General features: G+C 46.8%; 44 non-coding genes and 1 pseudogene across 44 annotated transcripts; 30 read left to right on the top strand and 15 right to left on the bottom strand.

Annotated features, from left to right (window-relative positions):
* Window positions 1-762: 762 nt before the first annotated feature.
* On the bottom strand, window positions 763-881 carry LOC125571186. Its single transcript, XR_007313499.1, has one exon. It is a non-coding gene; the product is annotated as a 5S ribosomal RNA (ribosomal RNA).
* A 257-nt stretch (window positions 882-1138) lies between these two features.
* LOC125570523 lies at window positions 1139-1331 on the top strand. The gene has a single exon (XR_007312848.1). It is a non-coding gene; the product is annotated as a U2 spliceosomal RNA (small nuclear RNA).
* A 193-nt stretch (window positions 1332-1524) lies between these two features.
* On the top strand, window positions 1525-1690 carry LOC125571113. Its single transcript, XR_007313424.1, has one exon. It is a non-coding gene; the product is annotated as a U1 spliceosomal RNA (small nuclear RNA).
* Window positions 1691-2464: 774 nt separating this feature from the next.
* Window positions 2465-2583, bottom strand: LOC125571197. The gene has a single exon (XR_007313510.1). It is a non-coding gene; the product is annotated as a 5S ribosomal RNA (ribosomal RNA).
* A 257-nt stretch (window positions 2584-2840) lies between these two features.
* LOC125570524 lies at window positions 2841-3033 on the top strand. The gene has a single exon (XR_007312849.1). It is a non-coding gene; the product is annotated as a U2 spliceosomal RNA (small nuclear RNA).
* Window positions 3034-3226: 193 nt separating this feature from the next.
* LOC125571114 lies at window positions 3227-3392 on the top strand. Its single transcript, XR_007313425.1, has one exon. It is a non-coding gene; the product is annotated as a U1 spliceosomal RNA (small nuclear RNA).
* A 774-nt stretch (window positions 3393-4166) lies between these two features.
* On the bottom strand, window positions 4167-4285 carry LOC125571208. Its single transcript, XR_007313521.1, has one exon. It is a non-coding gene; the product is annotated as a 5S ribosomal RNA (ribosomal RNA).
* Window positions 4286-4542: 257 nt separating this feature from the next.
* Window positions 4543-4687, top strand: LOC125570828 (annotated as a pseudogene).
* Window positions 4688-5404: 717 nt separating this feature from the next.
* Window positions 5405-5607, top strand: LOC125570799. Its single transcript, XR_007313115.1, has one exon. It is a non-coding gene; the product is annotated as a U2 spliceosomal RNA (small nuclear RNA).
* Window positions 5608-5800: 193 nt separating this feature from the next.
* LOC125571115 lies at window positions 5801-5966 on the top strand. The gene has a single exon (XR_007313427.1). It is a non-coding gene; the product is annotated as a U1 spliceosomal RNA (small nuclear RNA).
* Window positions 5967-6740: 774 nt separating this feature from the next.
* Window positions 6741-6859, bottom strand: LOC125571220. The gene has a single exon (XR_007313533.1). It is a non-coding gene; the product is annotated as a 5S ribosomal RNA (ribosomal RNA).
* Window positions 6860-7116: 257 nt separating this feature from the next.
* LOC125570525 lies at window positions 7117-7309 on the top strand. The gene has a single exon (XR_007312850.1). It is a non-coding gene; the product is annotated as a U2 spliceosomal RNA (small nuclear RNA).
* A 193-nt stretch (window positions 7310-7502) lies between these two features.
* LOC125571116 lies at window positions 7503-7668 on the top strand. Its single transcript, XR_007313428.1, has one exon. It is a non-coding gene; the product is annotated as a U1 spliceosomal RNA (small nuclear RNA).
* Window positions 7669-8442: 774 nt separating this feature from the next.
* Window positions 8443-8561, bottom strand: LOC125571231. Its single transcript, XR_007313544.1, has one exon. It is a non-coding gene; the product is annotated as a 5S ribosomal RNA (ribosomal RNA).
* Window positions 8562-8818: 257 nt separating this feature from the next.
* LOC125570526 lies at window positions 8819-9011 on the top strand. The gene has a single exon (XR_007312851.1). It is a non-coding gene; the product is annotated as a U2 spliceosomal RNA (small nuclear RNA).
* A 193-nt stretch (window positions 9012-9204) lies between these two features.
* LOC125571117 lies at window positions 9205-9370 on the top strand. Its single transcript, XR_007313429.1, has one exon. It is a non-coding gene; the product is annotated as a U1 spliceosomal RNA (small nuclear RNA).
* Window positions 9371-10144: 774 nt separating this feature from the next.
* On the bottom strand, window positions 10145-10263 carry LOC125571242. Its single transcript, XR_007313555.1, has one exon. It is a non-coding gene; the product is annotated as a 5S ribosomal RNA (ribosomal RNA).
* A 257-nt stretch (window positions 10264-10520) lies between these two features.
* On the top strand, window positions 10521-10713 carry LOC125570527. Its single transcript, XR_007312852.1, has one exon. It is a non-coding gene; the product is annotated as a U2 spliceosomal RNA (small nuclear RNA).
* A 193-nt stretch (window positions 10714-10906) lies between these two features.
* Window positions 10907-11072, top strand: LOC125571118. Its single transcript, XR_007313430.1, has one exon. It is a non-coding gene; the product is annotated as a U1 spliceosomal RNA (small nuclear RNA).
* Window positions 11073-11846: 774 nt separating this feature from the next.
* On the bottom strand, window positions 11847-11965 carry LOC125571253. Its single transcript, XR_007313566.1, has one exon. It is a non-coding gene; the product is annotated as a 5S ribosomal RNA (ribosomal RNA).
* Window positions 11966-12222: 257 nt separating this feature from the next.
* On the top strand, window positions 12223-12415 carry LOC125570528. The gene has a single exon (XR_007312853.1). It is a non-coding gene; the product is annotated as a U2 spliceosomal RNA (small nuclear RNA).
* A 193-nt stretch (window positions 12416-12608) lies between these two features.
* Window positions 12609-12774, top strand: LOC125571119. The gene has a single exon (XR_007313431.1). It is a non-coding gene; the product is annotated as a U1 spliceosomal RNA (small nuclear RNA).
* Window positions 12775-13548: 774 nt separating this feature from the next.
* LOC125571264 lies at window positions 13549-13667 on the bottom strand. Its single transcript, XR_007313578.1, has one exon. It is a non-coding gene; the product is annotated as a 5S ribosomal RNA (ribosomal RNA).
* Window positions 13668-13924: 257 nt separating this feature from the next.
* Window positions 13925-14117, top strand: LOC125570529. The gene has a single exon (XR_007312854.1). It is a non-coding gene; the product is annotated as a U2 spliceosomal RNA (small nuclear RNA).
* A 193-nt stretch (window positions 14118-14310) lies between these two features.
* LOC125571120 lies at window positions 14311-14476 on the top strand. The gene has a single exon (XR_007313432.1). It is a non-coding gene; the product is annotated as a U1 spliceosomal RNA (small nuclear RNA).
* A 774-nt stretch (window positions 14477-15250) lies between these two features.
* LOC125570339 lies at window positions 15251-15369 on the bottom strand. Its single transcript, XR_007312666.1, has one exon. It is a non-coding gene; the product is annotated as a 5S ribosomal RNA (ribosomal RNA).
* Window positions 15370-15626: 257 nt separating this feature from the next.
* On the top strand, window positions 15627-15819 carry LOC125570530. Its single transcript, XR_007312855.1, has one exon. It is a non-coding gene; the product is annotated as a U2 spliceosomal RNA (small nuclear RNA).
* A 193-nt stretch (window positions 15820-16012) lies between these two features.
* Window positions 16013-16178, top strand: LOC125571122. Its single transcript, XR_007313434.1, has one exon. It is a non-coding gene; the product is annotated as a U1 spliceosomal RNA (small nuclear RNA).
* Window positions 16179-16952: 774 nt separating this feature from the next.
* Window positions 16953-17071, bottom strand: LOC125570350. The gene has a single exon (XR_007312677.1). It is a non-coding gene; the product is annotated as a 5S ribosomal RNA (ribosomal RNA).
* Window positions 17072-17328: 257 nt separating this feature from the next.
* LOC125570532 lies at window positions 17329-17521 on the top strand. Its single transcript, XR_007312857.1, has one exon. It is a non-coding gene; the product is annotated as a U2 spliceosomal RNA (small nuclear RNA).
* Window positions 17522-17714: 193 nt separating this feature from the next.
* Window positions 17715-17880, top strand: LOC125571123. Its single transcript, XR_007313435.1, has one exon. It is a non-coding gene; the product is annotated as a U1 spliceosomal RNA (small nuclear RNA).
* Window positions 17881-18654: 774 nt separating this feature from the next.
* On the bottom strand, window positions 18655-18773 carry LOC125570361. Its single transcript, XR_007312688.1, has one exon. It is a non-coding gene; the product is annotated as a 5S ribosomal RNA (ribosomal RNA).
* A 257-nt stretch (window positions 18774-19030) lies between these two features.
* On the top strand, window positions 19031-19223 carry LOC125570533. Its single transcript, XR_007312858.1, has one exon. It is a non-coding gene; the product is annotated as a U2 spliceosomal RNA (small nuclear RNA).
* A 193-nt stretch (window positions 19224-19416) lies between these two features.
* Window positions 19417-19582, top strand: LOC125571124. Its single transcript, XR_007313436.1, has one exon. It is a non-coding gene; the product is annotated as a U1 spliceosomal RNA (small nuclear RNA).
* Window positions 19583-20356: 774 nt separating this feature from the next.
* Window positions 20357-20475, bottom strand: LOC125570372. The gene has a single exon (XR_007312699.1). It is a non-coding gene; the product is annotated as a 5S ribosomal RNA (ribosomal RNA).
* A 257-nt stretch (window positions 20476-20732) lies between these two features.
* Window positions 20733-20925, top strand: LOC125570534. Its single transcript, XR_007312859.1, has one exon. It is a non-coding gene; the product is annotated as a U2 spliceosomal RNA (small nuclear RNA).
* Window positions 20926-21118: 193 nt separating this feature from the next.
* Window positions 21119-21284, top strand: LOC125571125. The gene has a single exon (XR_007313437.1). It is a non-coding gene; the product is annotated as a U1 spliceosomal RNA (small nuclear RNA).
* A 774-nt stretch (window positions 21285-22058) lies between these two features.
* Window positions 22059-22177, bottom strand: LOC125570383. Its single transcript, XR_007312710.1, has one exon. It is a non-coding gene; the product is annotated as a 5S ribosomal RNA (ribosomal RNA).
* A 257-nt stretch (window positions 22178-22434) lies between these two features.
* LOC125570535 lies at window positions 22435-22627 on the top strand. The gene has a single exon (XR_007312860.1). It is a non-coding gene; the product is annotated as a U2 spliceosomal RNA (small nuclear RNA).
* Window positions 22628-22820: 193 nt separating this feature from the next.
* Window positions 22821-22986, top strand: LOC125571126. Its single transcript, XR_007313438.1, has one exon. It is a non-coding gene; the product is annotated as a U1 spliceosomal RNA (small nuclear RNA).
* A 774-nt stretch (window positions 22987-23760) lies between these two features.
* Window positions 23761-23879, bottom strand: LOC125570394. The gene has a single exon (XR_007312721.1). It is a non-coding gene; the product is annotated as a 5S ribosomal RNA (ribosomal RNA).
* Window positions 23880-24136: 257 nt separating this feature from the next.
* On the top strand, window positions 24137-24329 carry LOC125570536. The gene has a single exon (XR_007312861.1). It is a non-coding gene; the product is annotated as a U2 spliceosomal RNA (small nuclear RNA).
* A 193-nt stretch (window positions 24330-24522) lies between these two features.
* LOC125571127 lies at window positions 24523-24688 on the top strand. Its single transcript, XR_007313439.1, has one exon. It is a non-coding gene; the product is annotated as a U1 spliceosomal RNA (small nuclear RNA).
* Window positions 24689-25462: 774 nt separating this feature from the next.
* Window positions 25463-25581, bottom strand: LOC125570405. Its single transcript, XR_007312732.1, has one exon. It is a non-coding gene; the product is annotated as a 5S ribosomal RNA (ribosomal RNA).
* Window positions 25582-25838: 257 nt separating this feature from the next.
* LOC125570537 lies at window positions 25839-26031 on the top strand. The gene has a single exon (XR_007312862.1). It is a non-coding gene; the product is annotated as a U2 spliceosomal RNA (small nuclear RNA).
* Window positions 26032-26198: the final 167 nt, after the last annotated feature.

Genomic DNA, 26198 nt, shown 5'->3' on the forward strand with positions numbered 1-26198 from the left:
CAAGTGTAATCACAACACAATCACAACGAGCGACTCGTGAAGCACGGACTTCACACCGCTTGTAATCAGTCAACTATTGTAAAATTTCTAACTTCTAATAGCGAACAACTTGCTCTCACATTACCGTCATGGTGGGCAGAGGCTTTAGTCGTGTTTGGTCTGCATTCTAGCGGTGTTTTTGCGATGAAACGAGCGAAGGTGAGCTGTGTTTTGATCAGTTGTTGCTAACCGGCGATGAAAGTTCAGTGCGACTGTTTCGTCACTAAAATAGAACAGTGGAATACGCGCGCTGCTTTGCAACCTTCGCGCTTTATTATAGTGAGTGAAAACATGATCTCGAAAAGCATTTATTTGGACAAGGTTTACGCTATGAATGGCATCTCAGCTTGTATGAGATGCTAGCTGAGTAATGTTCGTGTTCACTCGCGGTGTAAACGCGCGACCAATGCGATAATACTGCGCACTTTCTCTCATAGTATTTTACTGCATTGAGAGACATTTCCTATGCGAGTACTAACGCTCTTACAGGCTTTCACAATCCACTGATCTGATCGCTTGTAATATTATGACTCTACTTGAATCTGCTGAACGTTTGCGAACGTTTACGACCGCGATTTTGATTACAATACGGTCGCTGAGTATGCCTGAATTGTCTATAGATCGAGTTGAGAACGCATACAACTGAGGGATTTCTTTAGCTTAGACAATGACCAACCTGCACTAACTTTTTCTTTATAGTTTAGAAAAAAAATGAAAAAGAAATGCCTACAGCACGCGGTATTCCCAGGCGGTCACCCATCCAAGTACTAACCGCGCCCAATCGAGCTTAACTTCGGTGATCGGACGAGAACCGGTGTTTTCTCGATGGTATGGCCGTAGACGAAAGATCTCGGTGATATTTTAGACTTTTATAGCGGTGCGGTGAGAACGTACGCACGCACTAGCGCGGTAAAAATGTCTCATTGCACTCGCAAAGACGCTGTATCAAGCGAATACTGCTCGTACGTGATAGCACTACGTTCATGACTGATCATCACATGTGATCTTAGGAGGCAGAAGGGCCTAAAACCGAGTCCGTCACCCACATGGCGGAGGCCTAGAATGATAAACGCTCCCTGTAGTCCGAGCCAGATTCTGCATCGCTTCTCGGCCTTTTGGCTAAGATCAAGTGTAGTATCTGTTCTTATCAGCTTAATATCTGATACGCTGCTCATTGAGTAGCTCATATATTAAACTGATTTTTGGAAACTGGCTGTGGAATAAGCGGCTTGCTGCGTCCCAGCCACGGGTTGTCTCGGTATTGCACTACCTCCGAGTACGGCCCCCTTCCCTTTCGGGAAGACACATTCAAGCAACACCTCGAGCATCATTTACGTGCTGTTCATGCGAGCTATAGCGGGAGAGATCAATAAGAGACAGGATCGTCATTAAGACGACGGGTCATAATCACCGCGATGCACCGTTCCCACATGGAGGATGAAATCAGCCGGGGACAGTCGGTGTACAGGGACGCCAAATAAACTCATACTTACCTGACGCGGGAGGTTTACCGTGATCACCAAGGCGGTCCTCTCAGGGTGAGGCCCTCTCATTGCACTTCGATTGGGTTGACCCCTGCGATTACCCCAAATGTGGGTAACTCGAGCGTATAATTTCTGGTAGTGGGGACCTGCGTTCGCGCTAGTCCCCGAACAATACGAATCAAGTGTAATCACAACACAATCACAACGAGCGACTCGTGAAGCACGGACTTCACACCGCTTGTAATCAGTCAACTATTGTAAAATTTCTAACTTCTAATAGCGAACAACTTGCTCTCACATTACCGTCATGGTGGGCAGAGGCTTTAGTCGTGTTTGGTCTGCATTCTAGCGGTGTTTTTGCGATGAAACGAGCGAAGGTGAGCTGTGTTTTGATCAGTTGTTGCTAACCGGCGATGAAAGTTCAGTGCGACTGTTTCGTCACTAAAATAGAACAGTGGAATACGCGCGCTGCTTTGCAACCTTCGCGCTTTATTATAGTGAGTGAAAACATGATCTCGAAAAGCATTTATTTGGACAAGGTTTACGCTATGAATGGCATCTCAGCTTGTATGAGATGCTAGCTGAGTAATGTTCGTGTTCACTCGCGGTGTAAACGCGCGACCAATGCGATAATACTGCGCACTTTCTCTCATAGTATTTTACTGCATTGAGAGACATTTCCTATGCGAGTACTAACGCTCTTACAGGCTTTCACAATCCACTGATCTGATCGCTTGTAATATTATGACTCTACTTGAATCTGCTGAACGTTTGCGAACGTTTACGACCGCGATTTTGATTACAATACGGTCGCTGAGTATGCCTGAATTGTCTATAGATCGAGTTGAGAACGCATACAACTGAGGGATTTCTTTAGCTTAGACAATGACCAACCTGCACTAACTTTTTCTTTATAGTTTAGAAAAAAAATGAAAAAGAAATGCCTACAGCACGCGGTATTCCCAGGCGGTCACCCATCCAAGTACTAACCGCGCCCAATCGAGCTTAACTTCGGTGATCGGACGAGAACCGGTGTTTTCTCGATGGTATGGCCGTAGACGAAAGATCTCGGTGATATTTTAGACTTTTATAGCGGTGCGGTGAGAACGTACGCACGCACTAGCGCGGTAAAAATGTCTCATTGCACTCGCAAAGACGCTGTATCAAGCGAATACTGCTCGTACGTGATAGCACTACGTTCATGACTGATCATCACATGTGATCTTAGGAGGCAGAAGGGCCTAAAACCGAGTCCGTCACCCACATGGCGGAGGCCTAGAATGATAAACGCTCCCTGTAGTCCGAGCCAGATTCTGCATCGCTTCTCGGCCTTTTGGCTAAGATCAAGTGTAGTATCTGTTCTTATCAGCTTAATATCTGATACGCTGCTCATTGAGTAGCTCATATATTAAACTGATTTTTGGAAACTGGCTGTGGAATAAGCGGCTTGCTGCGTCCCAGCCACGGGTTGTCTCGGTATTGCACTACCTCCGAGTACGGCCCCCTTCCCTTTCGGGAAGACACATTCAAGCAACACCTCGAGCATCATTCACGTGCTGTTCATGCGAGCTATAGCGGGAGAGATCAATAAGAGACAGGATCGTCATTAAGACGACGGGTCATAATCACCGCGATGCACCGTTCCCACATGGAGGATGAAATCAGCCGGGGACAGTCGGTGTACAGGGACGCCAAATAAACTCATACTTACCTGACGCGGGAGGTTTACCGTGATCACCAAGGCGGTCCTCTCAGGGTGAGGCCCTCTCATTGCACTTCGATTGGGTTGACCCCTGCGATTACCCCAAATGTGGGTAACTCGAGCGTATAATTTCTGGTAGTGGGGACCTGCGTTCGCGCTAGTCCCCGAACAATACGAATCAAGTGTAATCACAACACAATCACAACGAGCGACTCGTGAAGCACGGACTTCACACCGCTTGTAATCAGTCAACTATTGTAAAATTTCTAACTTCTAATAGCGAACAACTTGCTCTCACATTACCGTCATGGTGGGCAGAGGCTTTAGTCGTGTTTGGTCTGCATTCTAGCGGTGTTTTTGCGATGAAACGAGCGAAGGTGAGCTGTGTTTTGATCAGTTGTTGCTAACCGGCGATGAAAGTTCAGTGCGACTGTTTCGTCACTAAAATAGAACAGTGGAATACGCGCGCTGCTTTGCAACCTTCGCGCTTTATTATAGTGAGTGAAAACATGATCTCGAAAAGCATTTATTTGGACAAGGTTTACGCTATGAATGGCATCTCAGCTTGTATGAGATGCTAGCTGAGTAATGTTCGTGTTCACTCGCGGTGTAAACGCGCGACCAATGCGATAATACTGCGCACTTTCTCTCATAGTATTTTACTGCATTGAGAGACATTTCCTATGCGAGTACTAACGCTCTTACAGGCTTTCACAATCCACTGATCTGATCGCTTGTAATATTATGACTCTACTTGAATCTGCTGAACGTTTGCGAACGTTTACGACCGCGATTTTGATTACAATACGGTCGCTGAGTATGCCTGAATTGTCTATAGATCGAGTTGAGAACGCATACAACTGAGGGATTTCTTTAGCTTAGACAATGACCAACCTGCACTAACTTTTTCTTTATAGTTTAGAAAAAAAATGAAAAAGAAATGCCTACAGCACGCGGTATTCCCAGGCGGTCACCCATCCAAGTACTAACCGCGCCCAATCGAGCTTAACTTCGGTGATCGGACGAGAACCGGTGTTTTCTCGATGGTATGGCCGTAGACGAAAGATCTCGGTGATATTTTAGACTTTTATAGCGGTGCGGTGAGAACGTACGCACGCACTAGCGCGGTAAAAATGTCTCATTGCACTCGCAAAGACGCTGTATCAAGCGAATACTGCTCGTACGTGATAGCACTACGTTCATGACTGATCATCACATGTGATCTTAGGAGGCAGAAGGGCCTAAAACCGAGTCCGTCACCCACATGGCGGAGGCCTAGAATGATAAACGCTCCCTGTAGTCCGAGCCAGATTCTGCATCGCTTCTCGGCCTTTTGGCTAAGATCAAGTGTAGTATCTGTTCGCGGGTTTGGGACTGGGCATTTCCTATAGCTGAGCGGATTAACGCTACTCCCCTAACCCGTAATGTTAACAATGTCATCCTTACTCTTGGACTATCCACAGCTAAGGGTGACAAGAGCAAAACTAACTTAGTGGTGTACATCTTTAAACTCATACTATGGTGTCTGTGGACTGCAAGGAACACTTCTCTATTCGAGAAGAGACAAGCAGAAATAGTCAGTGTAGCTAAATATAAGATCAGAGAGAGGATAGAGAGGGACGCGGCCGTCCTCGGACCTCTTGCCGCGTATAGCCGCTGGGGCATCAATGATGTCCTCTGCTGCTGGCGGGGCGAGGCCCTCTCTGTCCTCGTATAGCACACAATAAAACCGGGCAACCCAGGGCAACTCGCCCCGGGCCCCATCGCATTACTTCTCCTTCCCTTGCCTATCGCTGTCCACTTAATTGTGCGCATGGCGATCTGGCTACCCCCCTCTTTTCCACCACTGTCCACTTAATTGTAAGCACGGTGGCTGGAGAAACATCAATACCCCCTCCGCCCCTCACTGTCCTCCCACCTGTGGAAACAGCGAGGAGGCCAACATGTATCCAATGTACAACTCCAAATATATAATGCCATAAGCGGTGAAATAAACCGCGTGAACAATGGGAGGAGCGAGGCTTCCGGGGGGATTAACGCCTCTGTCGTGCAAGAGCCGGAGAGGCGGATTTCTCCCGGGATCCCTCTCTTCTCTAAAACTACACATTATCGATATTGTCAAAACAACCATTGTAATCAAGATTAGATATAGTCCTCAACTGGATTTAAAGATTGTATAATAGATTTGATTTATTGTAAATAAACTATTCAAATACAAAAAAAAGTATCTGTTCTTATCAGCTTAATATCTGATACGCTGCTCATTGAGTAGCTCATATATTAAACTGATTTTTGGAAACTGGCTGTGGAATAAGCGGCTTGCTGCGTCCCAGCCACGGGTTGTCTCGGTATTGCACTACCTCCGAGTACGGCCCCCTTCCCTTTCGGGAAGACACATTCAAGCAACACCTCGAGCATCATTCACGTGCTGTTCATGCGAGCTATAGCGGGAGAGATCAATAAGAGACAGGATCGTCATTAAGACGACGGGTCATAATCACCGCGATGCACCGTTCCCACATGGAGGATGAAATCAGCCGGGGACAGTCGGTGTACAGGGACGCCAAATAAACTCATACTTACCTGACGCGGGAGGTTTACCGTGATCACCAAGGCGGTCCTCTCAGGGTGAGGCCCTCTCATTGCACTTCGATTGGGTTGACCCCTGCGATTACCCCAAATGTGGGTAACTCGAGCGTATAATTTCTGGTAGTGGGGACCTGCGTTCGCGCTAGTCCCCGAACAATACGAATCAAGTGTAATCACAACACAATCACAACGAGCGACTCGTGAAGCACGGACTTCACACCGCTTGTAATCAGTCAACTATTGTAAAATTTCTAACTTCTAATAGCGAACAACTTGCTCTCACATTACCGTCATGGTGGGCAGAGGCTTTAGTCGTGTTTGGTCTGCATTCTAGCGGTGTTTTTGCGATGAAACGAGCGAAGGTGAGCTGTGTTTTGATCAGTTGTTGCTAACCGGCGATGAAAGTTCAGTGCGACTGTTTCGTCACTAAAATAGAACAGTGGAATACGCGCGCTGCTTTGCAACCTTCGCGCTTTATTATAGTGAGTGAAAACATGATCTCGAAAAGCATTTATTTGGACAAGGTTTACGCTATGAATGGCATCTCAGCTTGTATGAGATGCTAGCTGAGTAATGTTCGTGTTCACTCGCGGTGTAAACGCGCGACCAATGCGATAATACTGCGCACTTTCTCTCATAGTATTTTACTGCATTGAGAGACATTTCCTATGCGAGTACTAACGCTCTTACAGGCTTTCACAATCCACTGATCTGATCGCTTGTAATATTATGACTCTACTTGAATCTGCTGAACGTTTGCGAACGTTTACGACCGCGATTTTGATTACAATACGGTCGCTGAGTATGCCTGAATTGTCTATAGATCGAGTTGAGAACGCATACAACTGAGGGATTTCTTTAGCTTAGACAATGACCAACCTGCACTAACTTTTTCTTTATAGTTTAGAAAAAAAATGAAAAAGAAATGCCTACAGCACGCGGTATTCCCAGGCGGTCACCCATCCAAGTACTAACCGCGCCCAATCGAGCTTAACTTCGGTGATCGGACGAGAACCGGTGTTTTCTCGATGGTATGGCCGTAGACGAAAGATCTCGGTGATATTTTAGACTTTTATAGCGGTGCGGTGAGAACGTACGCACGCACTAGCGCGGTAAAAATGTCTCATTGCACTCGCAAAGACGCTGTATCAAGCGAATACTGCTCGTACGTGATAGCACTACGTTCATGACTGATCATCACATGTGATCTTAGGAGGCAGAAGGGCCTAAAACCGAGTCCGTCACCCACATGGCGGAGGCCTAGAATGATAAACGCTCCCTGTAGTCCGAGCCAGATTCTGCATCGCTTCTCGGCCTTTTGGCTAAGATCAAGTGTAGTATCTGTTCTTATCAGCTTAATATCTGATACGCTGCTCATTGAGTAGCTCATATATTAAACTGATTTTTGGAAACTGGCTGTGGAATAAGCGGCTTGCTGCGTCCCAGCCACGGGTTGTCTCGGTATTGCACTACCTCCGAGTACGGCCCCCTTCCCTTTCGGGAAGACACATTCAAGCAACACCTCGAGCATCATTCACGTGCTGTTCATGCGAGCTATAGCGGGAGAGATCAATAAGAGACAGGATCGTCATTAAGACGACGGGTCATAATCACCGCGATGCACCGTTCCCACATGGAGGATGAAATCAGCCGGGGACAGTCGGTGTACAGGGACGCCAAATAAACTCATACTTACCTGACGCGGGAGGTTTACCGTGATCACCAAGGCGGTCCTCTCAGGGTGAGGCCCTCTCATTGCACTTCGATTGGGTTGACCCCTGCGATTACCCCAAATGTGGGTAACTCGAGCGTATAATTTCTGGTAGTGGGGACCTGCGTTCGCGCTAGTCCCCGAACAATACGAATCAAGTGTAATCACAACACAATCACAACGAGCGACTCGTGAAGCACGGACTTCACACCGCTTGTAATCAGTCAACTATTGTAAAATTTCTAACTTCTAATAGCGAACAACTTGCTCTCACATTACCGTCATGGTGGGCAGAGGCTTTAGTCGTGTTTGGTCTGCATTCTAGCGGTGTTTTTGCGATGAAACGAGCGAAGGTGAGCTGTGTTTTGATCAGTTGTTGCTAACCGGCGATGAAAGTTCAGTGCGACTGTTTCGTCACTAAAATAGAACAGTGGAATACGCGCGCTGCTTTGCAACCTTCGCGCTTTATTATAGTGAGTGAAAACATGATCTCGAAAAGCATTTATTTGGACAAGGTTTACGCTATGAATGGCATCTCAGCTTGTATGAGATGCTAGCTGAGTAATGTTCGTGTTCACTCGCGGTGTAAACGCGCGACCAATGCGATAATACTGCGCACTTTCTCTCATAGTATTTTACTGCATTGAGAGACATTTCCTATGCGAGTACTAACGCTCTTACAGGCTTTCACAATCCACTGATCTGATCGCTTGTAATATTATGACTCTACTTGAATCTGCTGAACGTTTGCGAACGTTTACGACCGCGATTTTGATTACAATACGGTCGCTGAGTATGCCTGAATTGTCTATAGATCGAGTTGAGAACGCATACAACTGAGGGATTTCTTTAGCTTAGACAATGACCAACCTGCACTAACTTTTTCTTTATAGTTTAGAAAAAAAATGAAAAAGAAATGCCTACAGCACGCGGTATTCCCAGGCGGTCACCCATCCAAGTACTAACCGCGCCCAATCGAGCTTAACTTCGGTGATCGGACGAGAACCGGTGTTTTCTCGATGGTATGGCCGTAGACGAAAGATCTCGGTGATATTTTAGACTTTTATAGCGGTGCGGTGAGAACGTACGCACGCACTAGCGCGGTAAAAATGTCTCATTGCACTCGCAAAGACGCTGTATCAAGCGAATACTGCTCGTACGTGATAGCACTACGTTCATGACTGATCATCACATGTGATCTTAGGAGGCAGAAGGGCCTAAAACCGAGTCCGTCACCCACATGGCGGAGGCCTAGAATGATAAACGCTCCCTGTAGTCCGAGCCAGATTCTGCATCGCTTCTCGGCCTTTTGGCTAAGATCAAGTGTAGTATCTGTTCTTATCAGCTTAATATCTGATACGCTGCTCATTGAGTAGCTCATATATTAAACTGATTTTTGGAAACTGGCTGTGGAATAAGCGGCTTGCTGCGTCCCAGCCACGGGTTGTCTCGGTATTGCACTACCTCCGAGTACGGCCCCCTTCCCTTTCGGGAAGACACATTCAAGCAACACCTCGAGCATCATTTACGTGCTGTTCATGCGAGCTATAGCGGGAGAGATCAATAAGAGACAGGATCGTCATTAAGACGACGGGTCATAATCACCGCGATGCACCGTTCCCACATGGAGGATGAAATCAGCCGGGGACAGTCGGTGTACAGGGACGCCAAATAAACTCATACTTACCTGACGCGGGAGGTTTACCGTGATCACCAAGGCGGTCCTCTCAGGGTGAGGCCCTCTCATTGCACTTCGATTGGGTTGACCCCTGCGATTACCCCAAATGTGGGTAACTCGAGCGTATAATTTCTGGTAGTGGGGACCTGCGTTCGCGCTAGTCCCCGAACAATACGAATCAAGTGTAATCACAACACAATCACAACGAGCGACTCGTGAAGCACGGACTTCACACCGCTTGTAATCAGTCAACTATTGTAAAATTTCTAACTTCTAATAGCGAACAACTTGCTCTCACATTACCGTCATGGTGGGCAGAGGCTTTAGTCGTGTTTGGTCTGCATTCTAGCGGTGTTTTTGCGATGAAACGAGCGAAGGTGAGCTGTGTTTTGATCAGTTGTTGCTAACCGGCGATGAAAGTTCAGTGCGACTGTTTCGTCACTAAAATAGAACAGTGGAATACGCGCGCTGCTTTGCAACCTTCGCGCTTTATTATAGTGAGTGAAAACATGATCTCGAAAAGCATTTATTTGGACAAGGTTTACGCTATGAATGGCATCTCAGCTTGTATGAGATGCTAGCTGAGTAATGTTCGTGTTCACTCGCGGTGTAAACGCGCGACCAATGCGATAATACTGCGCACTTTCTCTCATAGTATTTTACTGCATTGAGAGACATTTCCTATGCGAGTACTAACGCTCTTACAGGCTTTCACAATCCACTGATCTGATCGCTTGTAATATTATGACTCTACTTGAATCTGCTGAACGTTTGCGAACGTTTACGACCGCGATTTTGATTACAATACGGTCGCTGAGTATGCCTGAATTGTCTATAGATCGAGTTGAGAACGCATACAACTGAGGGATTTCTTTAGCTTAGACAATGACCAACCTGCACTAACTTTTTCTTTATAGTTTAGAAAAAAAATGAAAAAGAAATGCCTACAGCACGCGGTATTCCCAGGCGGTCACCCATCCAAGTACTAACCGCGCCCAATCGAGCTTAACTTCGGTGATCGGACGAGAACCGGTGTTTTCTCGATGGTATGGCCGTAGACGAAAGATCTCGGTGATATTTTAGACTTTTATAGCGGTGCGGTGAGAACGTACGCACGCACTAGCGCGGTAAAAATGTCTCATTGCACTCGCAAAGACGCTGTATCAAGCGAATACTGCTCGTACGTGATAGCACTACGTTCATGACTGATCATCACATGTGATCTTAGGAGGCAGAAGGGCCTAAAACCGAGTCCGTCACCCACATGGCGGAGGCCTAGAATGATAAACGCTCCCTGTAGTCCGAGCCAGATTCTGCATCGCTTCTCGGCCTTTTGGCTAAGATCAAGTGTAGTATCTGTTCTTATCAGCTTAATATCTGATACGCTGCTCATTGAGTAGCTCATATATTAAACTGATTTTTGGAAACTGGCTGTGGAATAAGCGGCTTGCTGCGTCCCAGCCACGGGTTGTCTCGGTATTGCACTACCTCCGAGTACGGCCCCCTTCCCTTTCGGGAAGACACATTCAAGCAACACCTCGAGCATCATTTACGTGCTGTTCATGCGAGCTATAGCGGGAGAGATCAATAAGAGACAGGATCGTCATTAAGACGACGGGTCATAATCACCGCGATGCACCGTTCCCACATGGAGGATGAAATCAGCCGGGGACAGTCGGTGTACAGGGACGCCAAATAAACTCATACTTACCTGACGCGGGAGGTTTACCGTGATCACCAAGGCGGTCCTCTCAGGGTGAGGCCCTCTCATTGCACTTCGATTGGGTTGACCCCTGCGATTACCCCAAATGTGGGTAACTCGAGCGTATAATTTCTGGTAGTGGGGACCTGCGTTCGCGCTAGTCCCCGAACAATACGAATCAAGTGTAATCACAACACAATCACAACGAGCGACTCGTGAAGCACGGACTTCACACCGCTTGTAATCAGTCAACTATTGTAAAATTTCTAACTTCTAATAGCGAACAACTTGCTCTCACATTACCGTCATGGTGGGCAGAGGCTTTAGTCGTGTTTGGTCTGCATTCTAGCGGTGTTTTTGCGATGAAACGAGCGAAGGTGAGCTGTGTTTTGATCAGTTGTTGCTAACCGGCGATGAAAGTTCAGTGCGACTGTTTCGTCACTAAAATAGAACAGTGGAATACGCGCGCTGCTTTGCAACCTTCGCGCTTTATTATAGTGAGTGAAAACATGATCTCGAAAAGCATTTATTTGGACAAGGTTTACGCTATGAATGGCATCTCAGCTTGTATGAGATGCTAGCTGAGTAATGTTCGTGTTTACTCGCGGTGTAAACGCGCGACCAATGCGATAATACTGCGCACTTTCTCTCATAGTATTTTACTGCATTGAGAGACATTTCCTATGCGAGTACTAACGCTCTTACAGGCTTTCACAATCCACTGATCTGATCGCTTGTAATATTATGACTCTACTTGAATCTGCTGAACGTTTGCGAACGTTTACGACCGCGATTTTGATTACAATACGGTCGCTGAGTATGCCTGAATTGTCTATAGATCGAGTTGAGAACGCATACAACTGAGGGATTTCTTTAGCTTAGACAATGACCAACCTGCACTAACTTTTTCTTTATAGTTTAGAAAAAAAATGAAAAAGAAATGCCTACAGCACGCGGTATTCCCAGGCGGTCACCCATCCAAGTACTAACCGCGCCCAATCGAGCTTAACTTCGGTGATCGGACGAGAACCGGTGTTTTCTCGATGGTATGGCCGTAGACGAAAGATCTCGGTGATATTTTAGACTTTTATAGCGGTGCGGTGAGAACGTACGCACGCACTAGCGCGGTAAAAATGTCTCATTGCACTCGCAAAGACGCTGTATCAAGCGAATACTGCTCGTACGTGATAGCACTACGTTCATGACTGATCATCACATGTGATCTTAGGAGGCAGAAGGGCCTAAAACCGAGTCCGTCACCCACATGGCGGAGGCCTAGAATGATAAACGCTCCCTGTAGTCCGAGCCAGATTCTGCATCGCTTCTCGGCCTTTTGGCTAAGATCAAGTGTAGTATCTGTTCTTATCAGCTTAATATCTGATACGCTGCTCATTGAGTAGCTCATATATTAAACTGATTTTTGGAAACTGGCTGTGGAATAAGCGGCTTGCTGCGTCCCAGCCACGGGTTGTCTCGGTATTGCACTACCTCCGAGTACGGCCCCCTTCCCTTTCGGGAAGACACATTCAAGCAACACCTCGAGCATCATTTACGTGCTGTTCATGCGAGCTATAGCGGGAGAGATCAATAAGAGACAGGATCGTCATTAAGACGACGGGTCATAATCACCGCGATGCACCGTTCCCACATGGAGGATGAAATCAGCCGGGGACAGTCGGTGTACAGGGACGCCAAATAAACTCATACTTACCTGACGCGGGAGGTTTACCGTGATCACCAAGGCGGTCCTCTCAGGGTGAGGCCCTCTCATTGCACTTCGATTGGGTTGACCCCTGCGATTACCCCAAATGTGGGTAACTCGAGCGTATAATTTCTGGTAGTGGGGACCTGCGTTCGCGCTAGTCCCCGAACAATACGAATCAAGTGTAATCACAACACAATCACAACGAGCGACTCGTGAAGCACGGACTTCACACCGCTTGTAATCAGTCAACTATTGTAAAATTTCTAACTTCTAATAGCGAACAACTTGCTCTCACATTACCGTCATGGTGGGCAGAGGCTTTAGTCGTGTTTGGTCTGCATTCTAGCGGTGTTTTTGCGATGAAACGAGCGAAGGTGAGCTGTGTTTTGATCAGTTGTTGCTAACCGGCGATGAAAGTTCAGTGCGACTGTTTCGTCACTAAAATAGAACAGTGGAATACGCGCGCTGCTTTGCAACCTTCGCGCTTTATTATAGTGAGTGAAAACATGATCTCGAAAAGCATTTATTTGGACAAGGTTTACGCTATGAATGGCATCTCAGCTTGTATGAGATGCTAGCTGAGTAATGTTCGTGTTCACTCGCGGTGTAAACGCGCGACCAATGCGATAATACTGCGCACTTTCTCTCATAGTATTTTACTGCATTGAGAGACATTTCCTATGCGAGTACTAACGCTCTTACAGGCTTTCACAATCCACTGATCTGATCGCTTGTAATATTATGACTCTACTTGAATCTGCTGAACGTTTGCGAACGTTTACGACCGCGATTTTGATTACAATACGGTCGCTGAGTATGCCTGAATTGTCTATAGATCGAGTTGAGAACGCATACAACTGAGGGATTTCTTTAGCTTAGACAATGACCAACCTGCACTAACTTTTTCTTTATAGTTTAGAAAAAAAATGAAAAAGAAATGCCTACAGCACGCGGTATTCCCAGGCGGTCACCCATCCAAGTACTAACCGCGCCCAATCGAGCTTAACTTCGGTGATCGGACGAGAACCGGTGTTTTCTCGATGGTATGGCCGTAGACGAAAGATCTCGGTGATATTTTAGACTTTTATAGCGGTGCGGTGAGAACGTACGCACGCACTAGCGCGGTAAAAATGTCTCATTGCACTCGCAAAGACGCTGTATCAAGCGAATACTGCTCGTACGTGATAGCACTACGTTCATGACTGATCATCACATGTGATCTTAGGAGGCAGAAGGGCCTAAAACCGAGTCCGTCACCCACATGGCGGAGGCCTAGAATGATAAACGCTCCCTGTAGTCCGAGCCAGATTCTGCATCGCTTCTCGGCCTTTTGGCTAAGATCAAGTGTAGTATCTGTTCTTATCAGCTTAATATCTGATACGCTGCTCATTGAGTAGCTCATATATTAAACTGATTTTTGGAAACTGGCTGTGGAATAAGCGGCTTGCTGCGTCCCAGCCACGGGTTGTCTCGGTATTGCACTACCTCCGAGTACGGCCCCCTTCCCTTTCGGGAAGACACATTCAAGCAACACCTCGAGCATCATTTACGTGCTGTTCATGCGAGCTATAGCGGGAGAGATCAATAAGAGACAGGATCGTCATTAAGACGACGGGTCATAATCACCGCGATGCACCGTTCCCACATGGAGGATGAAATCAGCCGGGGACAGTCGGTGTACAGGGACGCCAAATAAACTCATACTTACCTGACGCGGGAGGTTTACCGTGATCACCAAGGCGGTCCTCTCAGGGTGAGGCCCTCTCATTGCACTTCGATTGGGTTGACCCCTGCGATTACCCCAAATGTGGGTAACTCGAGCGTATAATTTCTGGTAGTGGGGACCTGCGTTCGCGCTAGTCCCCGAACAATACGAATCAAGTGTAATCACAACACAATCACAACGAGCGACTCGTGAAGCACGGACTTCACACCGCTTGTAATCAGTCAACTATTGTAAAATTTCTAACTTCTAATAGCGAACAACTTGCTCTCACATTACCGTCATGGTGGGCAGAGGCTTTAGTCGTGTTTGGTCTGCATTCTAGCGGTGTTTTTGCGATGAAACGAGCGAAGGTGAGCTGTGTTTTGATCAGTTGTTGCTAACCGGCGATGAAAGTTCAGTGCGACTGTTTCGTCACTAAAATAGAACAGTGGAATACGCGCGCTGCTTTGCAACCTTCGCGCTTTATTATAGTGAGTGAAAACATGATCTCGAAAAGCATTTATTTGGACAAGGTTTACGCTATGAATGGCATCTCAGCTTGTATGAGATGCTAGCTGAGTAATGTTCGTGTTCACTCGCGGTGTAAACGCGCGACCAATGCGATAATACTGCGCACTTTCTCTCATAGTATTTTACTGCATTGAGAGACATTTCCTATGCGAGTACTAACGCTCTTACAGGCTTTCACAATCCACTGATCTGATCGCTTGTAATATTATGACTCTACTTGAATCTGCTGAACGTTTGCGAACGTTTACGACCGCGATTTTGATTACAATACGGTCGCTGAGTATGCCTGAATTGTCTATAGATCGAGTTGAGAACGCATACAACTGAGGGATTTCTTTAGCTTAGACAATGACCAACCTGCACTAACTTTTTCTTTATAGTTTAGAAAAAAAATGAAAAAGAAATGCCTACAGCACGCGGTATTCCCAGGCGGTCACCCATCCAAGTACTAACCGCGCCCAATCGAGCTTAACTTCGGTGATCGGACGAGAACCGGTGTTTTCTCGATGGTATGGCCGTAGACGAAAGATCTCGGTGATATTTTAGACTTTTATAGCGGTGCGGTGAGAACGTACGCACGCACTAGCGCGGTAAAAATGTCTCATTGCACTCGCAAAGACGCTGTATCAAGCGAATACTGCTCGTACGTGATAGCACTACGTTCATGACTGATCATCACATGTGATCTTAGGAGGCAGAAGGGCCTAAAACCGAGTCCGTCACCCACATGGCGGAGGCCTAGAATGATAAACGCTCCCTGTAGTCCGAGCCAGATTCTGCATCGCTTCTCGGCCTTTTGGCTAAGATCAAGTGTAGTATCTGTTCTTATCAGCTTAATATCTGATACGCTGCTCATTGAGTAGCTCATATATTAAACTGATTTTTGGAAACTGGCTGTGGAATAAGCGGCTTGCTGCGTCCCAGCCACGGGTTGTCTCGGTATTGCACTACCTCCGAGTACGGCCCCCTTCCCTTTCGGGAAGACACATTCAAGCAACACCTCGAGCATCATTTACGTGCTGTTCATGCGAGCTATAGCGGGAGAGATCAATAAGAGACAGGATCGTCATTAAGACGACGGGTCATAATCACCGCGATGCACCGTTCCCACATGGAGGATGAAATCAGCCGGGGACAGTCGGTGTACAGGGACGCCAAATAAACTCATACTTACCTGACGCGGGAGGTTTACCGTGATCACCAAGGCGGTCCTCTCAGGGTGAGGCCCTCTCATTGCACTTCGATTGGGTTGACCCCTGCGATTACCCCAAATGTGGGTAACTCGAGCGTATAATTTCTGGTAGTGGGGACCTGCGTTCGCGCTAGTCCCCGAACAATACGAATCAAGTGTAATCACAACACAATCACAACGAGCGACTCGTGAAGCACGGACTTCACACCGCTTGTAATCAGTCAACTATTGTAAAATTTCTAACTTCTAATAGCGAACAACTTGCTCTCACATTACCGTCATGGTGGGCAGAGGCTTTAGTCGTGTTTGGTCTGCATTCTAGCGGTGTTTTTGCGATGAAACGAGCGAAGGTGAGCTGTGTTTTGATCAGTTGTTGCTAACCGGCGATGAAAGTTCAGTGCGACTGTTTCGTCACTAAAATAGAACAGTGGAATACGCGCGCTGCTTTGCAACCTTCGCGCTTTATTATAGTGAGTGAAAACATGATCTCGAAAAGCATTTATTTGGACAAGGTTTACGCTATGAATGGCATCTCAGCTTGTATGAGATGCTAGCTGAGTAATGTTCGTGTTCACTCGCGGTGTAAACGCGCGACCAATGCGATAATACTGCGCACTTTCTCTCATAGTATTTTACTGCATTGAGAGACATTTCCTATGCGAGTACTAACGCTCTTACAGGCTTTCACAATCCACTGATCTGATCGCTTGTAATATTATGACTCTACTTGAATCTGCTGAACGTTTGCGAACGTTTACGACCGCGATTTTGATTACAATACGGTCGCTGAGTATGCCTGAATTGTCTATAGATCGAGTTGAGAACGCATACAACTGAGGGATTTCTTTAGCTTAGACAATGACCAACCTGCACTAACTTTTTCTTTATAGTTTAGAAAAAAAATGAAAAAGAAATGCCTACAGCACGCGGTATTCCCAGGCGGTCACCCATCCAAGTACTAACCGCGCCCAATCGAGCTTAACTTCGGTGATCGGACGAGAACCGGTGTTTTCTCGATGGTATGGCCGTAGACGAAAGATCTCGGTGATATTTTAGACTTTTATAGCGGTGCGGTGAGAACGTACGCACGCACTAGCGCGGTAAAAATGTCTCATTGCACTCGCAAAGACGCTGTATCAAGCGAATACTGCTCGTACGTGATAGCACTACGTTCATGACTGATCATCACATGTGATCTTAGGAGGCAGAAGGGCCTAAAACCGAGTCCGTCACCCACATGGCGGAGGCCTAGAATGATAAACGCTCCCTGTAGTCCGAGCCAGATTCTGCATCGCTTCTCGGCCTTTTGGCTAAGATCAAGTGTAGTATCTGTTCTTATCAGCTTAATATCTGATACGCTGCTCATTGAGTAGCTCATATATTAAACTGATTTTTGGAAACTGGCTGTGGAATAAGCGGCTTGCTGCGTCCCAGCCACGGGTTGTCTCGGTATTGCACTACCTCCGAGTACGGCCCCCTTCCCTTTCGGGAAGACACATTCAAGCAACACCTCGAGCATCATTTACGTGCTGTTCATGCGAGCTATAGCGGGAGAGATCAATAAGAGACAGGATCGTCATTAAGACGACGGGTCATAATCACCGCGATGCACCGTTCCCACATGGAGGATGAAATCAGCCGGGGACAGTCGGTGTACAGGGACGCCAAATAAACTCATACTTACCTGACGCGGGAGGTTTACCGTGATCACCAAGGCGGTCCTCTCAGGGTGAGGCCCTCTCATTGCACTTCGATTGGGTTGACCCCTGCGATTACCCCAAATGTGGGTAACTCGAGCGTATAATTTCTGGTAGTGGGGACCTGCGTTCGCGCTAGTCCCCGAACAATACGAATCAAGTGTAATCACAACACAATCACAACGAGCGACTCGTGAAGCACGGACTTCACACCGCTTGTAATCAGTCAACTATTGTAAAATTTCTAACTTCTAATAGCGAACAACTTGCTCTCACATTACCGTCATGGTGGGCAGAGGCTTTAGTCGTGTTTGGTCTGCATTCTAGCGGTGTTTTTGCGATGAAACGAGCGAAGGTGAGCTGTGTTTTGATCAGTTGTTGCTAACCGGCGATGAAAGTTCAGTGCGACTGTTTCGTCACTAAAATAGAACAGTGGAATACGCGCGCTGCTTTGCAACCTTCGCGCTTTATTATAGTGAGTGAAAACATGATCTCGAAAAGCATTTATTTGGACAAGGTTTACGCTATGAATGGCATCTCAGCTTGTATGAGATGCTAGCTGAGTAATGTTCGTGTTCACTCGCGGTGTAAACGCGCGACCAATGCGATAATACTGCGCACTTTCTCTCATAGTATTTTACTGCATTGAGAGACATTTCCTATGCGAGTACTAACGCTCTTACAGGCTTTCACAATCCACTGATCTGATCGCTTGTAATATTATGACTCTACTTGAATCTGCTGAACGTTTGCGAACGTTTACGACCGCGATTTTGATTACAATACGGTCGCTGAGTATGCCTGAATTGTCTATAGATCGAGTTGAGAACGCATACAACTGAGGGATTTCTTTAGCTTAGACAATGACCAACCTGCACTAACTTTTTCTTTATAGTTTAGAAAAAAAATGAAAAAGAAATGCCTACAGCACGCGGTATTCCCAGGCGGTCACCCATCCAAGTACTAACCGCGCCCAATCGAGCTTAACTTCGGTGATCGGACGAGAACCGGTGTTTTCTCGATGGTATGGCCGTAGACGAAAGATCTCGGTGATATTTTAGACTTTTATAGCGGTGCGGTGAGAACGTACGCACGCACTAGCGCGGTAAAAATGTCTCATTGCACTCGCAAAGACGCTGTATCAAGCGAATACTGCTCGTACGTGATAGCACTACGTTCATGACTGATCATCACATGTGATCTTAGGAGGCAGAAGGGCCTAAAACCGAGTCCGTCACCCACATGGCGGAGGCCTAGAATGATAAACGCTCCCTGTAGTCCGAGCCAGATTCTGCATCGCTTCTCGGCCTTTTGGCTAAGATCAAGTGTAGTATCTGTTCTTATCAGCTTAATATCTGATACGCTGCTCATTGAGTAGCTCATATATTAAACTGATTTTTGGAAACTGGCTGTGGAATAAGCGGCTTGCTGCGTCCCAGCCACGGGTTGTCTCGGTATTGCACTACCTCCGAGTACGGCCCCCTTCCCTTTCGGGAAGACACATTCAAGCAACACCTCGAGCATCATTTACGTGCTGTTCATGCGAGCTATAGCGGGAGAGATCAATAAGAGACAGGATCGTCATTAAGACGACGGGTCATAATCACCGCGATGCACCGTTCCCACATGGAGGATGAAATCAGCCGGGGACAGTCGGTGTACAGGGACGCCAAATAAACTCATACTTACCTGACGCGGGAGGTTTACCGTGATCACCAAGGCGGTCCTCTCAGGGTGAGGCCCTCTCATTGCACTTCGATTGGGTTGACCCCTGCGATTACCCCAAATGTGGGTAACTCGAGCGTATAATTTCTGGTAGTGGGGACCTGCGTTCGCGCTAGTCCCCGAACAATACGAATCAAGTGTAATCACAACACAATCACAACGAGCGACTCGTGAAGCACGGACTTCACACCGCTTGTAATCAGTCAACTATTGTAAAATTTCTAACTTCTAATAGCGAACAACTTGCTCTCACATTACCGTCATGGTGGGCAGAGGCTTTAGTCGTGTTTGGTCTGCATTCTAGCGGTGTTTTTGCGATGAAACGAGCGAAGGTGAGCTGTGTTTTGATCAGTTGTTGCTAACCGGCGATGAAAGTTCAGTGCGACTGTTTCGTCACTAAAATAGAACAGTGGAATACGCGCGCTGCTTTGCAACCTTCGCGCTTTATTATAGTGAGTGAAAACATGATCTCGAAAAGCTTTTTTTTGGACAAGGTTTACGCTATGAATGGCATCTCAGCTTGTATGAGATGCTAGCTGAGTAATGTTCGTGTTCACTCGCGGTGTAAACGCGCGACCAATGCGATAATACTGCGCACTTTCTCTCATAGTATTTTACTGCATTGAGAGACATTTCCTATGCGAGTACTAACGCTCTTACAGGCTTTCACAATCCACTGATCTGATCGCTTGTAATATTATGACTCTACTTGAATCTGCTGAACGTTTGCGAACGTTTACGACCGCGATTTTGATTACAATACGGTCGCTGAGTATGCCTGAATTGTCTATAGATCGAGTTGAGAACGCATACAACTGAGGGATTTCTTTAGCTTAGACAATGACCAACCTGCACTAACTTTTTCTTTATAGTTTAGAAAAAAAATGAAAAAGAAATGCCTACAGCACGCGGTATTCCCAGGCGGTCACCCATCCAAGTACTAACCGCGCCCAATCGAGCTTAACTTCGGTGATCGGACGAGAACCGGTGTTTTCTCGATGGTATGGCCGTAGACGAAAGATCTCGGTGATATTTTAGACTTTTATAGCGGTGCGGTGAGAACGTACGCACGCACTAGCGCGGTAAAAATGTCTCATTGCACTCGCAAAGACGCTGTATCAAGCGAATACTGCTCGTACGTGATAGCACTACGTTCATGACTGATCATCACATGTGATCTTAGGAGGCAGAAGGGCCTAAAACCGAGTCCGTCACCCACATGGCGGAGGCCTAGAATGATAAACGCTCCCTGTAGTCCGAGCCAGATTCTGCATCGCTTCTCGGCCTTTTGGCTAAGATCAAGTGTAGTATCTGTTCTTATCAGCTTAATATCTGATACGCTGCTCATTGAGTAGCTCATATATTAAACTGATTTTTGGAAACTGGCTGTGGAATAAGCGGCTTGCTGCGTCCCAGCCACGGGTTGTCTCGGTATTGCACTACCTCCGAGTACGGCCCCCTTCCCTTTCGGGAAGACACATTCAAGCAACACCTCGAGCATCATTTACGTGCTGTTCATGCGAGCTATAGCGGGAGAGATCAATAAGAGACAGGATCGTCATTAAGACGACGGGTCATAATCACCGCGATGCACCGTTCCCACATGGAGGATGAAATCAGCCGGGGACAGTCGGTGTACAGGGACGCCAAATAAACTCATACTTACCTGACGCGGGAGGTTTACCGTGATCACCAAGGCGGTCCTCTCAGGGTGAGGCCCTCTCATTGCACTTCGATTGGGTTGACCCCTGCGATTACCCCAAATGTGGGTAACTCGAGCGTATAATTTCTGGTAGTGGGGACCTGCGTTCGCGCTAGTCCCCGAACAATACGAATCAAGTGTAATCACAACACAATCACAACGAGCGACTCGTGAAGCACGGACTTCACACCGCTTGTAATCAGTCAACTATTGTAAAATTTCTAACTTCTAATAGCGAACAACTTGCTCTCACATTACCGTCATGGTGGGCAGAGGCTTTAGTCGTGTTTGGTCTGCATTCTAGCGGTGTTTTTGCGATGAAACGAGCGAAGGTGAGCTGTGTTTTGATCAGTTGTTGCTAACCGGCGATGAAAGTTCAGTGCGACTGTTTCGTCACTAAAATAGAACAGTGGAATACGCGCGCTGCTTTGCAACCTTCGCGCTTTATTATAGTGAGTGAAAACATGATCTCGAAAAGCATTTATTTGGACAAGGTTTACGCTATGAATGGCATCTCAGCTTGTATGAGATGCTAGCTGAGTAATGTTCGTGTTCACTCGCGGTGTAAACGCGCGACCAATGCGATAATACTGCGCACTTTCTCTCATAGTATTTTACTGCATTGAGAGACATTTCCTATGCGAGTACTAACGCTCTTACAGGCTTTCACAATCCACTGATCTGATCGCTTGTAATATTATGACTCTACTTGAATCTGCTGAACGTTTGCGAACGTTTACGACCGCGATTTTGATTACAATACGGTCGCTGAGTATGCCTGAATTGTCTATAGATCGAGTTGAGAACGCATACAACTGAGGGATTTCTTTAGCTTAGACAATGACCAACCTGCACTAACTTTTTCTTTATAGTTTAGAAAAAAAATGAAAAAGAAATGCCTACAGCACGCGGTATTCCCAGGCGGTCACCCATCCAAGTACTAACCGCGCCCAATCGAGCTTAACTTCGGTGATCGGACGAGAACCGGTGTTTTCTCGATGGTATGGCCGTAGACGAAAGATCTCGGTGATATTTTAGACTTTTATAGCGGTGCGGTGAGAACGTACGCACGCACTAGCGCGGTAAAAATGTCTCATTGCACTCGCAAAGACGCTGTATCAAGCGAATACTGCTCGTACGTGATAGCACTACGTTCATGACTGATCATCACATGTGATCTTAGGAGGCAGAAGGGCCTAAAACCGAGTCCGTCACCCACATGGCGGAGGCCTAGAATGATAAACGCTCCCTGTAGTCCGAGCCAGATTCTGCATCGCTTCTCGGCCTTTTGGCTAAGATCAAGTGTAGTATCTGTTCTTATCAGCTTAATATCTGATACGCTGCTCATTGAGTAGCTCATATATTAAACTGATTTTTGGAAACTGGCTGTGGAATAAGCGGCTTGCTGCGTCCCAGCCACGGGTTGTCTCGGTATTGCACTACCTCCGAGTACGGCCCCCTTCCCTTTCGGGAAGACACATTCAAGCAACACCTCGAGCATCATTTACGTGCTGTTCATGCGAGCTATAGCGGGAGAGATCAATAAGAGACAGGATCGTCATTAAGACGACGGGTCATAATCACCGCGATGCACCGTTCCCACATGGAGGATGAAATCAGCCGGGGACAGTCGGTGTACAGGGACGCCAAATAAACTCATACTTACCTGACGCGGGAGGTTTACCGTGATCACCAAGGCGGTCCTCTCAGGGTGAGGCCCTCTCATTGCACTTCGATTGGGTTGACCCCTGCGATTACCCCAAATGTGGGTAACTCGAGCGTATAATTTCTGGTAGTGGGGACCTGCGTTCGCGCTAGTCCCCGAACAATACGAATCAAGTGTAATCACAACACAATCACAACGAGCGACTCGTGAAGCACGGACTTCACACCGCTTGTAATCAGTCAACTATTGTAAAATTTCTAACTTCTAATAGCGAACAACTTGCTCTCACATTACCGTCATGGTGGGCAGAGGCTTTAGTCGTGTTTGGTCTGCATTCTAGCGGTGTTTTTGCGATGAAACGAGCGAAGGTGAGCTGTGTTTTGATCAGTTGTTGCTAACCGGCGATGAAAGTTCAGTGCGACTGTTTCGTCACTAAAATAGAACAGTGGAATACGCGCGCTGCTTTGCAACCTTCGCGCTTTATTATAGTGAGTGAAAACATGATCTCGAAAAGCATTTATTTGGACAAGGTTTACGCTATGAATGGCATCTCAGCTTGTATGAGATGCTAGCTGAGTAATGTTCGTGTTCACTCGCGGTGTAAACGCGCGACCAATGCGATAATACTGCGCACTTTCTCTCATAGTATTTTACTGCATTGAGAGACATTTCCTATGCGAGTACTAACGCTCTTACAGGCTTTCACAATCCACTGATCTGATCGCTTGTAATATTATGACTCTACTTGAATCTGCTGAACGTTTGCGAACGTTTACGACCGCGATTTTGATTACAATACGGTCGCTGAGTATGCCTGAATTGTCTATAGATCGAGTTGAGAACGCATACAACTGAGGGATTTCTTTAGCTTAGACAATGACCAACCTGCACTAACTTTTTCTTTATAGTTTAGAAAAAAAATGAAAAAGAAATGCCTACAGCACGCGGTATTCCCAGGCGGTCACCCATCCAAGTACTAACCGCGCCCAATCGAGCTTAACTTCGGTGATCGGACGAGAACCGGTGTTTTCTCGATGGTATGGCCGTAGACGAAAGATCTCGGTGATATTTTAGACTTTTATAGCGGTGCGGTGAGAACGTACGCACGCACTAGCGCGGTAAAAATGTCTCATTGCACTCGCAAAGACGCTGTATCAAGCGAATACTGCTCGTACGTGATAGCACTACGTTCATGACTGATCATCACATGTGATCTTAGGAGGCAGAAGGGCCTAAAACCGAGTCCGTCACCCACATGGCGGAGGCCTAGAATGATAAACGCTCCCTGTAGTCCGAGCCAGATTCTGCATCGCTTCTCGGCCTTTTGGCTAAGATCAAGTGTAGTATCTGTTCTTATCAGCTTAATATCTGATACGCTGCTCATTGAGTAGCTCATATATTAAACTGATTTTTGGAAACTGGCTGTGGAATAAGCGGCTTGCTGCGTCCCAGCCACGGGTTGTCTCGGTATTGCACTACCTCCGAGTACGGCCCCCTTCCCTTTCGGGAAGACACATTCAAGCAACACCTCGAGCATCATTTACGTGCTGTTCATGCGAGCTATAGCGGGAGAGATCAATAAGAGACAGGATCGTCATTAAGACGACGGGTCATAATCACCGCGATGCACCGTTCCCACATGGAGGATGAAATCAGCCGGGGACAGTCGGTGTACAGGGACGCCAAATAAACTCATACTTACCTGACGCGGGAGGTTTACCGTGATCACCAAGGCGGTCCTCTCAGGGTGAGGCCCTCTCATTGCACTTCGATTGGGTTGACCCCTGCGATTACCCCAAATGTGGGTAACTCGAGCGTATAATTTCTGGTAGTGGGGACCTGCGTTCGCGCTAGTCCCCGAACAATACGAATCAAGTGTAATCACAACACAATCACAACGAGCGACTCGTGAAGCACGGACTTCACACCGCTTGTAATCAGTCAACTATTGTAAAATTTCTAACTTCTAATAGCGAACAACTTGCTCTCACATTACCGTCATGGTGGGCAGAGGCTTTAGTCGTGTTTGGTCTGCATTCTAGCGGTGTTTTTGCGATGAAACGAGCGAAGGTGAGCTGTGTTTTGATCAGTTGTTGCTAACCGGCGATGAAAGTTCAGTGCGACTGTTTCGTCACTAAAATAGAACAGTGGAATACGCGCGCTGCTTTGCAACCTTCGCGCTTTATTATAGTGAGTGAAAACATGATCTCGAAAAGCATTTATTTGGACAAGGTTTACGCTATGAATGGCATCTCAGCTTGTATGAGATGCTAGCTGAGTAATGTTCGTGTTCACTCGCGGTGTAAACGCGCGACCAATGCGATAATACTGCGCACTTTCTCTCATAGTATTTTACTGCATTGAGAGACATTTCCTATGCGAGTACTAACGCTCTTACAGGCTTTCACAATCCACTGATCTGATCGCTTGTAATATTATGACTCTACTTGAATCTGCTGAACGTTTGCGAACGTTTACGACCGCGATTTTGATTACAATACGGTCGCTGAGTATGCCTGAATTGTCTATAGATCGAGTTGAGAACGCATACAACTGAGGGATTTCTTTAGCTTAGACAATGACCAACCTGCACTAACTTTTTCTTTATAGTTTAGAAAAAAAATGAAAAAGAAATGCCTACAGCACGCGGTATTCCCAGGCGGTCACCCATCCAAGTACTAACCGCGCCCAATCGAGCTTAACTTCGGTGATCGGACGAGAACCGGTGTTTTCTCGATGGTATGGCCGTAGACGAAAGATCTCGGTGATATTTTAGACTTTTATAGCGGTGCGGTGAGAACGTACGCACGCACTAGCGCGGTAAAAATGTCTCATTGCACTCGCAAAGACGCTGTATCAAGCGAATACTGCTCGTACGTGATAGCACTACGTTCATGACTGATCATCACATGTGATCTTAGGAGGCAGAAGGGCCTAAAACCGAGTCCGTCACCCACATGGCGGAGGCCTAGAATGATAAACGCTCCCTGTAGTCCGAGCCAGATTCTGCATCGCTTCTCGGCCTTTTGGCTAAGATCAAGTGTAGTATCTGTTCTTATCAGCTTAATATCTGATACGCTGCTCATTGAGTAGCTCATATATTAAACTGATTTTTGGAAACTGGCTGTGGAATAAGCGGCTTGCTGCGTCCCAGCCACGGGTTGTCTCGGTATTGCACTACCTCCGAGTACGGCCCCCTTCCCTTTCGGGAAGACACATTCAAGCAACACCTCGAGCATCATTTACGTGCTGTTCATGCGAGCTATAGCGGGAGAGATCAATAAGAGACAGGATCGTCATTAAGACGACGGGTCATAATCACCGCGATGCACCGTTCCCACATGGAGGATGAAATCAGCCGGGGACAGTC

This window comes from Nematostella vectensis, chromosome 8, assembly GCF_932526225.1.
Source record: "Nematostella vectensis chromosome 8, jaNemVect1.1, whole genome shotgun sequence".
NCBI classification, from domain to species: Eukaryota; Metazoa; Cnidaria; class Anthozoa; order Actiniaria; family Edwardsiidae; genus Nematostella; species Nematostella vectensis.